This window comes from Sapajus apella, unplaced genomic scaffold, assembly GCF_009761245.1.
Source record: "Sapajus apella isolate SASKATOON/1434 unplaced genomic scaffold, GSC_monkey_1.0 scaffold12, whole genome shotgun sequence".
NCBI classification, from domain to species: domain Eukaryota; kingdom Metazoa; phylum Chordata; class Mammalia; order Primates; family Cebidae; genus Sapajus; species Sapajus apella.
Genome location: NW_022436952.1, coordinates 29,219,217 through 29,234,252, shown reverse-complemented (window position 1 = coordinate 29,234,252; position 15,036 = coordinate 29,219,217). Strand labels below are relative to the sequence as shown.

Sequence of the window (15,036 nt, the reverse complement as noted above, 5' to 3'; positions counted from 1 at the left end):
TGTAAATAATATAGCTGATAAGAATTTAATATCAAAAATACGTGATTTCTACAACTTAACAACAAAAAGATAAATAACTCAATTACAAAATGGACAAAGGACCCTGAATAGATATTTTTTCCAAAGGAGATATACAAGTGACCAGTAAGAACATGAAAAGATGGCCACCATCATTAGCCATTAAGGGACTGCAAATCAAAACCATGAGATATCACTCCACACTCACCAGGATGGCTGGAATTTAAAAAGAGAGTGAGAGAGAGAGCCAGGAATAGTGGCACACAACTGTCGTCCAAGCTACTTGGGAGGCTGAGGAGGGAAAATCACTTAAGCCCAGGATTTATAATCTAGCCTGGGCAAAATAGTGAGACCACCACCTGTACTAAAAAGAAGAAAGAAAGAAAGAGAGAGAGAGAGGGAGGGAGGAAGGAAGGAAGGAAGGAAAGAAGGAAAAGAAGGAAGGAAGGAAAGGAGGAAAGAAAGAAAGAAAGCTTGGCAAAGATGTGGAGTAAAAAAAAAATTTTTTTGAGACAAGGTCTCACTCTGTTGCCCAGGCTGGAGAGCAGTGGTGCAATTAAACCTCACTACAGCCATAATCTCCTAGACTTAAGTGACCCTCTACCTCAGCCTCCTAGGTAGCTGGCTCTGTAGGTGTGCGCTACCACTCCTGGATAATTTTTGCCTTTTTGTAGAGACAAGGTCTCACTGTGTTGCCCAGGCCGATCTCAAAATCCTGAACTCAAGTGATCCTCTTGCCTCGGCCTCCCAACATGCTGAGGTCGCAGGCGTGAGCCACCGCACCAGCCCTGGATGTGGAGCAACTGGAACTCACGTGCATTCTGTTGAAAATGTAAAATGGTGACGTTTCTGTGGAAAACAGTATGGTGGTTCTCCAGAAAGCTAAACATAGAGTTACCACATGGTCCAGCAATTGCACTCTTAGGTATGCACCCAAAGGAATTGAAAACAGGGACTCAAACAGACACTTGCACACCAGTGCATATCAGCATTATTCACAGTAGCTGAAAGTTGGACATGATCTCAATGTCCATTAATGATAAATGGATAAACAAAATGCGGTACATACATTCAATGGAATGTTATTTGGCCATACAAAGGAATGAAGTTTTGATACATACTATTTGCTCTATATTGAATATACATGCTATACAATATAGAGAAAACTTGAAATCGTGATGCTAAAGTGAAGTAAGCTAGACACAAAAGGACAAATATTGTATAATTCTGCTTAGCTGAAATAGCTACAATAGGAAAAGTCATAGAAACAGAAAGGAGAGTAGAGGTTACCAGGGGCTGGGAGGAGAGGGGAATGGGGAGTCGTTGCTTAATGAGTACAGCGTCTCTGTTAGGAACCATAAGTTTTGGAAATAGATTGTGCTCATAGTTTCATAACAATGTGAAGGTACTTAATGCTACTAAACTGTACACCTAAAATGGTTAAAATGGGAAATTTTATGTTTTATATATATATATATATCAATCACGTGTATATATATATATCATAAATGTGTATATCTATATCATAAATGTGTATATATATATATATAGTCCCAACTTTAAAAATATGGGGGCTGGGCGTGGTGGCGCACTCCTGTAATCCCAGCACTTTGGGAGGCTGAGGTGGGCAGATCACTTGAGGTCAGGCATTTGAGATCAGCCTAGCTAATATGGCAAAACCCTATCTCTACTATAAATACAAAACTAGCAGGGTGTGGTGGTGGGTGCTTGTAATCTCAACTACTTTGAAGCTGAGGCAGGAGAATTGCTTGAATCCAGAACGCAAAAGTTGCAGTGAGCGGCTGCACTGCACTCCGGCCTAGGCAGAGACCTTGTCTCAAAAAAATAAAAAATAAAATAAAACATAATAATAAAATTAAAATAGGATGTGAACGTAACAAATGTACCCCTCTGGTTGGGGACATTAGAAATGCGGGAGGCTGTGCATGTGTGTGGGGCAGACGGCATATGGGAAACCACTTATGAATGAATGAATTTGTATAAATAAACAACACCTTTCTCTCAATTTTGTGGTCAAGTCAAACTGCTCTAAAATTTTTTTTAAAGGATATGCATCTTTCACATAGATTTATTTGACAGTTTGTTTTCCAACAAATATGTATTGAGCAACCATTCAGTGAAGGCATCTGGTTGGCACTGGGAGGTCCATGATGCAGTTGTGCCCTCAGGGGTCCCGGGGCTGCAGCGGAGCTTGCCAAATTCTCCGACAGAGGGGAGCTGGATGAAAAGGACGTGCGAGAGCAAAGAACGTGAATTTGCCTCCTCAGTGTCTCCAAACTGCCCAGGGGTTGATTACAAGCGTTAAAGTCCTTTCCGTGCTACCCACAGAGGGGTCCACACGGCGTTGTTCTGGATTCCTGTCTTAAAGGGAAACTTTCACAATGTCTGGAGCCCTGGATGTCCCGCAAATGAAGGAGGAAGATGTCCTTAAGTTCCTCGCAGCAGGAAGCCACTTAGGTGGCACCAACCTTGACTTCCAGATGGCACACTACATCTAGAAAAGGAAAAGTGATGCCATCTACATCGTCCATCTGAAGAAGACCTGGGAGAAGCTTCCGCTGGCAGCGCGTGCCATCGTTGCCATTGAAAACCCTGCTGATGTCAGTGTCACATCCTCCAGAAATACTGGCCAGAGGGCCGTGCTGACGTTTGCTGCTGCCACTGGAGCCACTCCAATTGCTGCCGCTTCACTCCTGGAACCTTCACTAACCAGATCCAGGCAGCCTCCCCGGAGCCAGGCCTTCTCATGGTTACTGACCTCAGGGCTGACCACCAGCCCGTCATGGAGGCATCTTATGTTAACCTACCTCCCAGTGCTCTGTGTCACAGATTCTCCTCTGCGCTACGTGGACATTGCCATCCCATGCCACAACAAGGGAGCTCAGTCAGTGGATTTAATGTGGTGGATGCTGGCTCGGGAAGCTCTGCGCATGCGTGGCATCATTTCCCATGAGCACCCGTGGGAGGTCATGCCTGATCTCTACTTCTACAGAGATCCTGAAGAGACTGACAAAGAAGAGCAGGCTGCCGCCGAAAAGGCTGTGAGCACGGAGGAATTCCGGGGTAAGTGGACTGCTCCAGCTCCTGAGTTCCCTGCTTCCCTGCCTGAGGGTACAGACTGGTCTGACCACACCCCAGCATGCCAGGCCTTAGGGCAGAGGGCAAGAGTTCAGGCCGCAGCTGCCCTCTGTGCCTATCCAGCAGTTCCCTGCTGAAGACTAGAGAGCTCAGCCTGCCACGGAAGCTTGGTCTGCAGCTTCCACTGTCAGGCCACTGAATGGGTAGGAACAACCACTGAATGGTCTTAAGCTGTTCTTGCACAGGCTCTTAAGCAACATGGAAGTAAGGTTGATGGAAAATAAATACCAGTTAAAAAACAAACAAACAAAAAAACGTTAAAGTCATCCGAGCTCCATCCTGACCTACTGAGTCTGAACGTGCTCGGCTGGATCTCCATTCCAGGCCTAGGCAGGAATCCACAGCCAGAGGACTTGACTAGGAGGGTGTGAGACGGGCCGCGCAGCTTCCTCCCTGCCCGTGGCCAATGATTCACCGACTCAGTTCTCTCTACTCCTAGAGCCTCATGCCCTGGCTGCCAGAAGTTGCCCGGTCTATTCAAAGCTCTCCTTCAGGAGAAGCTCCTGACTTTGTGTCCATCTTGGGGGAAGCAGAAAATAGCTCCCCACCCCCTCCATTCCACTGTCTTTCTGAAGAGTAAAGGCTGATTAAGAGCTTCTGTAACTTGGGCAAATGTATCGATCCTTTGCGTAGATGGTGTTTCTGCTCCTCTGGCCTGAAGACTCAATGCCAACCCGTACCCCTGGCGAACACATCCTCCGTGTTGAGAATGGTGGGTGTGGGGGTGCGTGGGGGAGATTCTGCCCTCTGCTCACTCAGGCCTCAGGAGCCGAGGTCACCAGGCACCTGCTACTCTGTGGACACCCATTTTGCTTTCATGGGCCAAGTCCTGGAATGGGGAAGGTGTATGTGGACAGTGGGGCAGAGACATTGAGACATTGACAGAAGGTCTCTGTCTCAGCCAGAGATCACCTGGCACCTCGGGGTTAGCCACTAGACCCCTTCCTAAAGCTGGCTGGGCACTGACTTAGGCATCCCCAGCACATCAGGCCTTTGGGCAGAGAGCAAGAGTTCAGGCCCCAGCTGTTCTTCCCGCCTAGAAGAGAGTAACTGTCTTCTATTTGAATGTGTGCCTTGGGATTTTTTTTTTTTCTTTGAGATGGAGTCTCGCTCTGTAGCCAGGCTGGAGTGCAGTGGCACAATCTCAGTTCACTGCAACCTCCGCCTCCTGGGTTCAAGGGATTCTTCTGCCTCAGCCTCCTGAGTAGCTAGGACTATAGGCATGTGCCACCACACCTGGCTAATTTTTGTATTTTTAGTAGACACAGGGTGTCACCATTTTGGCCAGGCTGATTTAGAACTCCTGGCCTCATGATCTGCCTGCCTCAGCCTCCCAAAGTGCTGGGATTACAGGAGTGAGCCGCACCAGGCCGTGATTGTATTTTAAAATCCTAAATCAGGACAGCAGACCTGATAAAGTTCAGGCCTCAGCTGAACTTTTAAAGGACTTTTCTAGTTCTACCCACAGTAATATTAATCATCTTATTTCTCACCAGATTATTTCCAACCTCCAGTCAGCTAATTAGTGACCAATTGATTTCCATTCAACAATGATTAGTTCAACTTGTTCTAAAACAAATAATAATTATCCATAACATTAAATATTGAATACCTTTCTTGAAAAGAATCCAGCTAAAATAGACTCTGTCCTGGAAATGTGAGACCAGGGGTTTGTAAATGGGTGATTTTGGACCCCAGGGGACGTCTGGCAGTGTTTGGGGACATATTTGGTTTACACAAGCTGTCAGGAACATCTAGTGGGTAGAGGCCAGAGATGCTGCTGACTATTCTACAATGCCCAGGGCAGCCCCCACACCATGGAACTCTCAGGCCCACATGTCTATGGGGTCAAGTTTGGGAAACCTTGCTCTGGGCTCTCTGGGGCTGTGCCTGTGCAGCCAGGGTGGCAGCCCGGTGTTGGTTTTCTCCTCATGCTTCATGTCTACTTTGGTCCTGTCTGTGACACTGTTGTCAGAGGGGAGAGGCTTGGAACCCCTCAGCTCTCCGCTGCTTCCTTTTTTGTTGGCAGATGCAAGGAGATGACTGCCTCTGAAGAGATGCCCCAGGTACCAACCCAAGCCTGGCAAGGGGCAGGGAGTGTCTTGAATCAGCATCTCCCACTAGGGAGATGAGAGCAGAGACCAGGCGCAGCAAGAGGGTAGGCAGAAGCACTGGATGTAAAGGGAGAGGCACAGGCTCTAGCTCTGTTAGACTCTGCCTCTAATCGGGCCATTTTGCCTCTACGCCTGTTCCCTCCTCTGTCCATTGGACACAGGTTCTAAACAGGGTTATTGTGAGGGTCAGGGAGATGAAGGCTGGGACAGGCTTGTGGAAAGCACTAAGGCCGGGCAGCAGCACCTCGTGGGGTCCCTGCTGTGTGTGCTGAGGGCCCCAGCTGGGCTGGCAGGTTGGGAGAGGCTAAGGCTGGGCTGAGAGAATGGGGCATGGATCCCAGGGAGCACGTACTCTCTAGTTTCAGACAACTGGTGTGCTTGGAGCGCAGAAATGGACTAGCTGGCAAGATGATGCAGGGCAGCGTGTGGAGTCTCCCATCTGGGGGCGCTGCTTTCCTTTGCAGCTCTCAGACAGAGGGAGCAGGAGGCCTAGTGAGTCTGGACATGCACTCAGGTCTCATGCCTGGAGGTTAGTGCAGGGAGCAATGTGCTGGAGCAAGTGGGCTCCATGTCTTGGCCAAAAGCAGGTTGAGGCTGGGCACCATGGCTCATGCCTGTAATCCCAACACTTTGGGAGGCTAAGGCGGGAGGATCGCTTGAGCCCAGGAGTTTGAGTCCAGCCTGGGCAGTATAGCAAGATCCCATTTCTACAAAAAAATTTTTTTAATTAGCTGGGTGTGGTGGCCTGTGCCTGTAGTCCCAGCCTGGAGAGGCTGAGAAAGAAGGATCACTTGAGCCTAGGAGGTCGGGGCTGCAGTGAGCCGTGACTGTATCACTGCACTCCGCCAGGCAACAGCGAGACCCTGTTTCAAAAAAAAAAAAAAAAAAAGGCAGTTTGACAGAAGCATGGCCTTGTGAAGTGATGAAAACTAAAATCCGCAGCTGCTGTTTTGAAACGTTCGTATCTTTAGTACCTTATGAAGTGGTTTTGAAACCTTTGATGCCTTTAAGCATTTGTGTCCATCTTCTCAGGTGTTTTCTCTTTTCTTTTCTTTTTTTTTTTGTTTGAGACGGAGTTTTCCTCTTGTTCCCCAGGCTGGTGTGCAGTGGCACGATCTCAGCTCACTGTAACCTCCGCCTACCAGGTTCAAGAGATTCTCCTGTCTCAGCCTCCCAAGTAGCTGTGCCATCAAGCCCAGCTAATTTTTTGTCTTGTTAGCAGAGACAGGGTTTCACCATGTTGGTCAGGCTGGTCCTGAATTCCTGACCTCAGGTGACTTGCGCACCTTGGCCTCCCAAAGTACTGGGATTACAGGCATCAGCCACTGCGCCCAGCCTTCTCAGGGTGTTTTAAATCTACTTTTAAGCTTCTGATTCTTTTGTAGCTGATCATTTTTCTCTGTATTGTGTAAATTAGCAAAAATTTGGAATAACCGAAATGCCCAACAGTAAAGCCTTTATTGGAATGAATGAAAAATCTAACAATAAGGATTCATGGGAGAACACTAGAGGCACACACACACACACACACACACACACACACACACGTGCGCACACACACACACAGGCATGGAAGAAAACCATAGCCAAAGTTTACAGATTAAGATAAATCAGAAAAGTTTGAAAGTCCTAAAAGCATGCATGTGTGTGTGTGTCTGTGTGTGTGTAATATTTTATTTCTTTTAATTTTTGTTTTTGTTTTTTGTTGTAATTTTTTTTTTTTTTTGAGATGGAGCCTCATGGCATTGTCCAGGCTGTAGTGCAGTGGTGCGATCTTGGCTTAGTGCAAACTCCACCTCCTGGGTTCAAGCAATTCTCCTGCCTCAGCCACCCGAGAAGCTGGGTCTACAGGTGTGTGCCACCATGCCCAGCTAAGTTTTTTATATTTTTAGTAGAGACGGGGTTTCACCATGTTGGCCAGGGTGGTCTTGATCTTCTGACCTCATGATCCACCCACCTCAGCCTCCAAAAGTGCTGGGATTACAGGCGTGAGCCACTGCACCTGGATTTTTTTTTTTTTTTTTTTTTTTTTTTGAGATGGAGTCTCGCTGTCACCCAGACTGGAGTGCAGTGGCACAATCTCAGCTCAATGCTACCTCCACCTCTTGGGTTCAAGTGATTCTTCTGCCTCAGCCTCCTGAGGAGCTGGGATTATAGGTGTGTAATTTTTCTAGAGGAGGTATTGGAGTACAGAGGTCACACTTGCTGCCCCAAACTTAGAAACAGACAATCGCTTACTAGCAGTGTGACCCTTGGGCTGTTATTTAGCTTTTCTCTACTACAGTTTTCTCATTTGCAGAAGGTAAGTTATAATAATGGGGCCAAAGAAACACAGGAGCCCACTGAAAGAGCTGGAACAATTTGAGCAACAAAATATATAAGGCAGTATTGGATTATAACCCAGCATATGACATAAAGATCTATGAGTTATACTGACACTAATAAATGATCGAGTAAAGTAAGTTAATCAATGGGAGAGAATAGACAAATCTGTGAAGAGGAACTCCAAATATTGATGTAGATACTCCATGCTCAAGGAAGTGGAGCGTAACTCCCAGCTCCTGAAGGATGGGCCGTGCCGGTGACTTCCTTCCAGCTACCACAGCATGGAAAGGGGCAAAAGGTTACCCTTTACAGTGGAAAGCTGGCGAACACCACCTCACCCTGGTGACCAAGGCTAGCATCATTAGTGAGAAGTTATTCTCATAACATGTCTTCCATATGATTCATGAGAATGACACCCCACTTCTGTGGCCTTCCTCCCCCAAACCCATAACTTCTGTCTAATCATAAGGAAAATACCAAACAAACCATAATCAAGGAACTTCCACCAAATGTTTGACAGCACTTCCTAAAACTGTTTAAGGACGTCAAACACAAGGAATGTCTGAGAAACGGGCACAGCCAAGAGGAGCTATGGAGACATGATAACGAAATGTAATGTGGTCTCCTGGATAGAATCCTAGAACAGAAAAAGGACATTCAGTTAAAAAATAAATAAATAAATAACGCTAAGCAAGTCTGAAAGAAAGATGGACGTTAGTTGTAACAAATTGATACGGTTTGGCTGTGTTTCCACCCAAATCCCATCTCGAATTCCCACATGTTGTGAGAGGGACCAGGTGGAGGCAATTGAATCATGGGGGTAGTTTTCCCCATACTGTTCTTGTGATAATGAACAAATCTCACGAGACCTGATCGTTTTATAAGCGTCTGGCATTTCCCCCGCTTGTACTCATTCTCTCTCCTGCTGCCCTGTGAAGAGGTGCCTTCCACAATGCTTGTAAGTTTCCTGAGGCCTCCCCAGCTATGTGGAACTGTGAGTTAACTAAACTTCTTTTCTTTATAAACTACCCAGTCTCAGGTATTTCTTCATAGCAGTGTGAGAATGGACAAATACACAAACATATCATATTAATGTAAGATGTTAACAATAGAAGAAACTGGGTGTGAGGCAGAATATGGGACGTCTATGTGCTTGTTTTTGCAACTTTTCTATAAATCTATTCTAAAAATAAGGGCTTATTTTTAAAAGTAAGTAATCGTGTCTACATTATGTTGCTGCTGGGATTACATGCATGAGCCACTGCACCCAGCCAACAAGTGACTTATATCAAGCATTTGACACACTAGTATATGGTGTTTAATGTTAGCTATTATTTATCATTATTGTTCTTATTTCTATTTTTCTTATTGAAATAGCAATGTGTACTCTTATAGAAAAATTTACAAATGAGTCTAATAAAAACATAAGTCAAAAAGAACACCCACAACCCCACATTCTCAGAGAGAACCACTGGTCACACCTTGCTGTGGATCCCTTCCAAGGTATAATTAATTTTTACAAAGCTGGAATCACTCCATACATATGGTTCAGTAAATGGCCATAATTTGTTTAAGTAACCCATAAATTATTTGATATTTAGGTTGTTCTAACCCTTTGCTCTTACAAATGGGCAAGAGCACAAGTAATGGACTAAGCATTAATTAAGAAGAAAAAAGAAAATCTTGAATAATTATAAAAATTGGACACCAATGCTGAAATAAGTTAATCAAAATGACCTTATCTGAAAATCTGATGGCGGACTTTTCTTTTCTAGATCTGTTTTATTTCATAATTTAAAATTTTTTAAGAGGAAAAGATTACCTGGCACTATTTGTTTTTAAAAGCTTCATTTATTTATGATGATGAGAATAATTTTTTTTTAAAAGCTACATTTGCTCAATGGATTAATATAGGCTTTTTTCCCCCCACCTATGCATTCTTTTAAAAAAGTATTTATGGCTGGGCACAGTGGCTCATGCCTGTAATCCCAACACTTTGGGAGGCTGAGGCAGGCAGATCATCTGAGGTCAGGAGTTCAAGACCAGACTTTTTATTGTATATTTTTAGGTGTACCACCAACATGGAGAAACTCTGTCTCTACTAAAAATACAAAATTAGTCAGGCGTGGTGACACATGCCTGTAGTCCCAGCTACTTGGGAAGCTGAGGCAGGAGAATCACTTGAACTCAGGAGGTGGAGGTTGTGGTGATCTGAGATCGCACCATTGCACTCCAGCCTGGGCAAAAAGAGCAAAACTCTGTCTCAAAAAAATTTGCCTATTCTGAGAGCATCATTTTATCCTTTTATTGTATATTTTTATTTATACCACTTGATTCGAGTATACATTGTGAAATAATCACTGCCATAAAGACAATTGACATATCCGTCACCTCACATAGTTACGTTTTTTGTGTGCATGGTGAGAAAACTTGGGATCTACCTTCTTAGCAAATTTCAAGCATATGGTACAGTATCGTTAGCTATAGCCATCAGGCTTTATATTAGATCTCTAGAACTCATTCATCTTGCATAGCTGAAACTTTGCACCCTCTGACCAACATCTTCTGATTTTCCCCTTCCCCCAGCACCTGGTACTATCATTCTTTTCTTTGTTTCTATGAGTTTGACTATTTTAGGCTCCAAATACAAGTGATATCTTACAGATTTGTCTTTCTGTGTCTGGCTTATTTCACTTAGCATAATGGGCATGGTGGCACATGCCTGTAATCCCAGGCCTATCCAAGTTGATGCAAATGACAAGATTTTTTTTTAAGGTGGGATAAGATTTCATTGTACATGTATGCACCACATTTTCTTCATTCATTGTTTTGGAGGTTTTTTTGGTGTGTTTTTTTGAGACTGAGTCTCGCACTGTCACCCAGGCTGGAGTGCAGTGGCACGATCTCAGCTCACTGCAACCTCCACCTCCCGAGTTCAAGTGATTCCTCTGCCTTAGCCTCCTGAGTAGCTGGGATTATAGGCATCCGCCAGCATGCCCAGCTAATTTTCGTATTTTTAGTAGAGATGGGGTTTCACCATCTTGGCCAGGCTGGTCTGGAACTCCTGACCTCAAGTGATCCACTGGTCTCGGCCTCCCAAAGTGCTGGGATTACAGGAGTGAGCCACTGCACCCGGCCTTATTCATTCCTTGTTGATGGACATTAAGGTTATTTTCATATCTTTGCTATTTTGAGTAATGCTGCACTGAAATTAGGAGTGCAGGCAACTTTTCAAGACCTTAATTTCAATTCCTCTGGACAAATACCTAGAACTAGGGTTGCTGGATTATATGGTACTTCTATATTTAATTTTTTGAGAAACTTTCACACTGTTTTCCACAACGGCCATACCAACTTATATCCCCACCAACAATATACATAAGGGTTCCCTTTTCTCCACACCCTTATTTTTTTTAAAAACACTTATTTTTTAAAAAAAATACAAGTTAAGTGTCCCTTATCTGAAATGCTTAGGACCAGAAGCATTTTGGATTTAAAATAATTCCCAAGATATCTCATTACATATTTGCTAATATTCCAAGCTTTATTTTAAAAGGTTGTTCTAACTCTTTGCTCTTACAAATAGGCAAGAGCACAAGTAATGGACTAAGCATTAAGAAGAACAAAGAAAACCCTGAAAAATGATAAAACCTGGACATAAAGCTTGGAATATTTGCATATACGTAATGAGATATCTTGGGAATGGAACCCAAGTCTAAACACAAAATTCATGTATGTTTCACATATACTTTATACACATAGCCTGAAGATAATTTTATACAATGTTTTAAATAATGTTGTGCATGAAACAAAGTTTGTGCACACTGAACCATCAGAAAGCAAAGGCGCCACGATCTCAGCAACCAATGTGGCCAATCTGTGGTTGTTTAGTATCACTATCATGCCTGAATCTAAATTTATATGCTAGTAATTAAACAATTATTTCCTTACATTTATTCTCACAAAAGCACTGAACGGTAAAAAAATATGACATACCATTTTTTTTTTTTTTTTTTTTTTGAGACAGGGTCTCACTACTGTGTTGCCTAGGTTGTAAGGCAATGGTGTGAACATGGCTCACTGCAGCCTTGACCTCATGGGCTCAAGCAATCCTCCTGCCTCCACCTCCCAAGTAGCTGAGATTACAGGCACACAACACCATGCCCCACTAATTTTTAAATTTTTTATTTCTTATTTTTGTGGAGACAGGATCTCAGCATGTTGCCCAGGCTGGTCTCGAACTTCTGGCTCAAGCAATCCTCCTGCTTTGGCCTCCCAAAGTGCTGGGATTACAGGCATGAGCCACTGCACCTGGCCAACAACAGTTTTTGTCTTAGAAGTGTCTTTTTGGCCGGGTGCAGTGGCTCACACCTATAATCCTGGCACTTCAGGAGGCCGAGGCGGGCAGATCACCTGAGGTCAGGAGTTCAAGAACAGCCTGGCCAACATGGTGAAACTGCATCTCTACTAAAAACACAAAAAAATTAGCAGGACGTGGTATCACGCACCTGTAATCCCAGCTACTCAGGAGGATGAAGCAGAAGAATTGCTTGAACCCGGGAGGCAGAGCTGGCGGTGAGCCGAGATTGTGCCATTGCACCCCAGTTTGGGCAACAAGAGCAAAACTCTGTCAAAAAAAAAAAAAAAAAAAAGAAGAAGTGTCTTTTTGATTTTTATAAACAGACATGATTTCTTGTTCTGTTATGAATGCATGCTGCTGAAGTCCTTTAATATGCCCATCATACATTTTCGCCATGCCATCTATAGACATTTTTTCTGCAAAAAATGTTAACAATGTCATCTTCACTGCCACTATTATCACAATTACTCTGACTTGGAGCCATTTGGCTATTTCACCATCAGCCAATGTGTAAACAACTGCAGCCTTATTATCAATGTCAAAGCCCCTTTGAGATCTACTTCTTCCAGCTTACCAGCAGACTCTGAAGGTATATTTTTTTGCACATGAAAGAAGGTCAGGTTGCCATTTCTTTCTCACTTAACACCAATTCTTTCTCACTTGATACACAATTCTTCGAAGTCACCACCTTGTTCCTCATCACCGCTGAACATAATCAAAGGCCAGAGGTCGCACCAGGGACGCACAACTATGTCTTTAGTCACTGTGTTCCAAGCACTGGCAACAGTATATGTGACATCCTTCATGTTACCTCCTTTTGAAAAACTTCTGTACCCATGCCTCTGTTCACTGCTGCTAGCATTCTGTTCAATGAAGTGTTCTTGTATTTACTATTCATTGACCTAAGGATACCTGGTCACATGGAATTAATGAAGTCACATCTGGGGGAAAGTACCTGGCATAAACATTATTTTCTGTGAGAACTTCAGTTGGAGAATGAGCAGAACAGTTATCAAGGAATAACAGTCTTACATCATCATGCATTCTAGCTTACCTGCCGTGAGCACTGGCTACCGGAACAAAATGTTTGTGAAACCAATATAAGAGACGTCCCTGATGATCCATGCCTTCTTGTTAGCATACTAGTGGACTGGTAAGAGCTCTCCTTGATAACAGGGAGGATGCAAGCTTTTGACAATCACAGCAAGTTTATACTCATGGATGCTTGCTGCATTAGCACATCCCAGCAGTTACTCCATCCTTGGCATCTTTTTTTTCTTTTTTTAAATTGAGGCAGAGTCTTGCTCTGTTGCCCAGGATGGAGTACAATGGCATGATCCCAGCTCACTGCCAACCTCTGCCACCCAGGTTCAAGCGATTCTTGTGTCTCAGCCTCTTGAGTAGCTAGTACTAAAGGCATGCGACACCACATCCTCCTGATTTTTTTGTATTTTCAGTAGAGATGCCGTTTCACCACATTGGCCAGGCTGTTCTCAAACTCCTGACCTCAGGTGATCTGCCCACCTCGGCCTCCCAAAGTGTTGGGATTACAGGTGTGAGACACCATGCCCGGCCTATCCTTGGCAATCTTAATTCCTGTCTCATCAACTGTAGTCAGTGTCTTTCTGGGCCAATAATGCCAAAACAGTGATGTTTCATCAGCGTTACAGACTTGTTCTGGCATCAGATTTTTATTAGTGATGACTCAGGCAAACTTGTCAATTAATTTTTCTGCCATGATCAGCAGATGTTTTATGACTGCAAATTTTTAAAAATATAATGCTGCCTTTTCTTAAGTTTCTACAACCAGCCTGTTGAACATTCATAGTTCCCTTCAATTTTCAGTCCACCATGATAGATCTTTGCTTCTTTCATGATCAGTAGCCGGTATTTACTGCAGCACTTTTGATCCCACTCTTTCAATACATGATCAAGATCTTCATTATTACTTTATACACTATTGTTTTTTATTGTTGTTGTTTGTTTTGTTTTTTGAGACAGTGTCTATGTCACCCACACTGGAATGCAGTAGCTTAATCTCAGTTTACTGCAACCTCCACCTCTTCAGCCCAAGCAATCTTCCCACTTCCTGAGTAGCTGGGACTATAAGAACACATCACCACACCCAGCTAATTTTTTTTTTTTTTTTTTTTTTTAAGATGGAGCCTTGCACTGTTGCCCAGGCTGTAGTGCAGTGGCCCGATCTCGGCTCACTGCAGTCTCTGCCTCCTGGGTTCAAGCAATTCTCTTGCCTCAGCCTCCCGAGTAGCTGCGACTACAGGCACGCGCCACCATGCCCAGTTAATTTTTTTTTTTTTTTTGTATTTTTAGTAGAGACGGAGTTTTGCCATGTTGGCCAGGATGGTCTTGATCTCCTGACCTCATGATCCGCCTGCCTCGGCTTCCCAAAGTTCTGGGATTACAGGCGTGAGCCACTGCGTCTGGCCTGTTTTTTTTGTTTTTTGAGACAGAATCTCACTCTGTTACCCAGGCTGGAGTGCAATGGTACGATCTTGGCTCACTGCAACCTCCATCTCCCAGGTTCAGGTGATTTTCGTGCCTCAGCCTCCAGAGTAGCTGGGATCACAGGTGTGTGCCACCACACGCTAATTTTTGTGTTTTTAGTAGAGATGAGGTTTCACCATGTTGGCCAGGCTGGTCTTGAGCACAAGCAATCTCTGCCTGCCCTGGCCTCCCAAAGTGCTGGGATTATAAGAATGAGCCACCACACCCAGCCAATGTTTTGTATTGTTTTGTAGAGATGGGGTTTTGCCATGTGGTCCCGGCTGGTCTTGAGCACAAGCAATCTCTGCCTGCCCTGGCCTCCCAAAGTGCTGGGATTATAGGCATAAGCCACTGCACCCAGCCTGCTTTTCTATTCTTTTTTTTAAATTAACTTCTGTTCATCGCTTTCAGCATAGAACTTCCATAGTTTATCCTTCTGTTTCTTCAGGTCATTTATGGTGGTCATTCCAACACAGTACTCTTCTGTAAGACATTTCATGCTTACCCTGCTGCCCAGTTTCTCCAATAGCTTAATTTTCTTTGCTATAGATAAAC

General features: G+C 44.1%; 1 pseudogene; it reads left to right on the top strand.

Moving 5' to 3' along the window:
• Window positions 1-2,082: 2,082 nt before the first annotated feature.
• Window positions 2,083-4,205, top strand: LOC116552571 (annotated as a pseudogene).
• The last annotated feature ends 10,831 nt before the right edge of the window (window positions 4,206-15,036 follow it).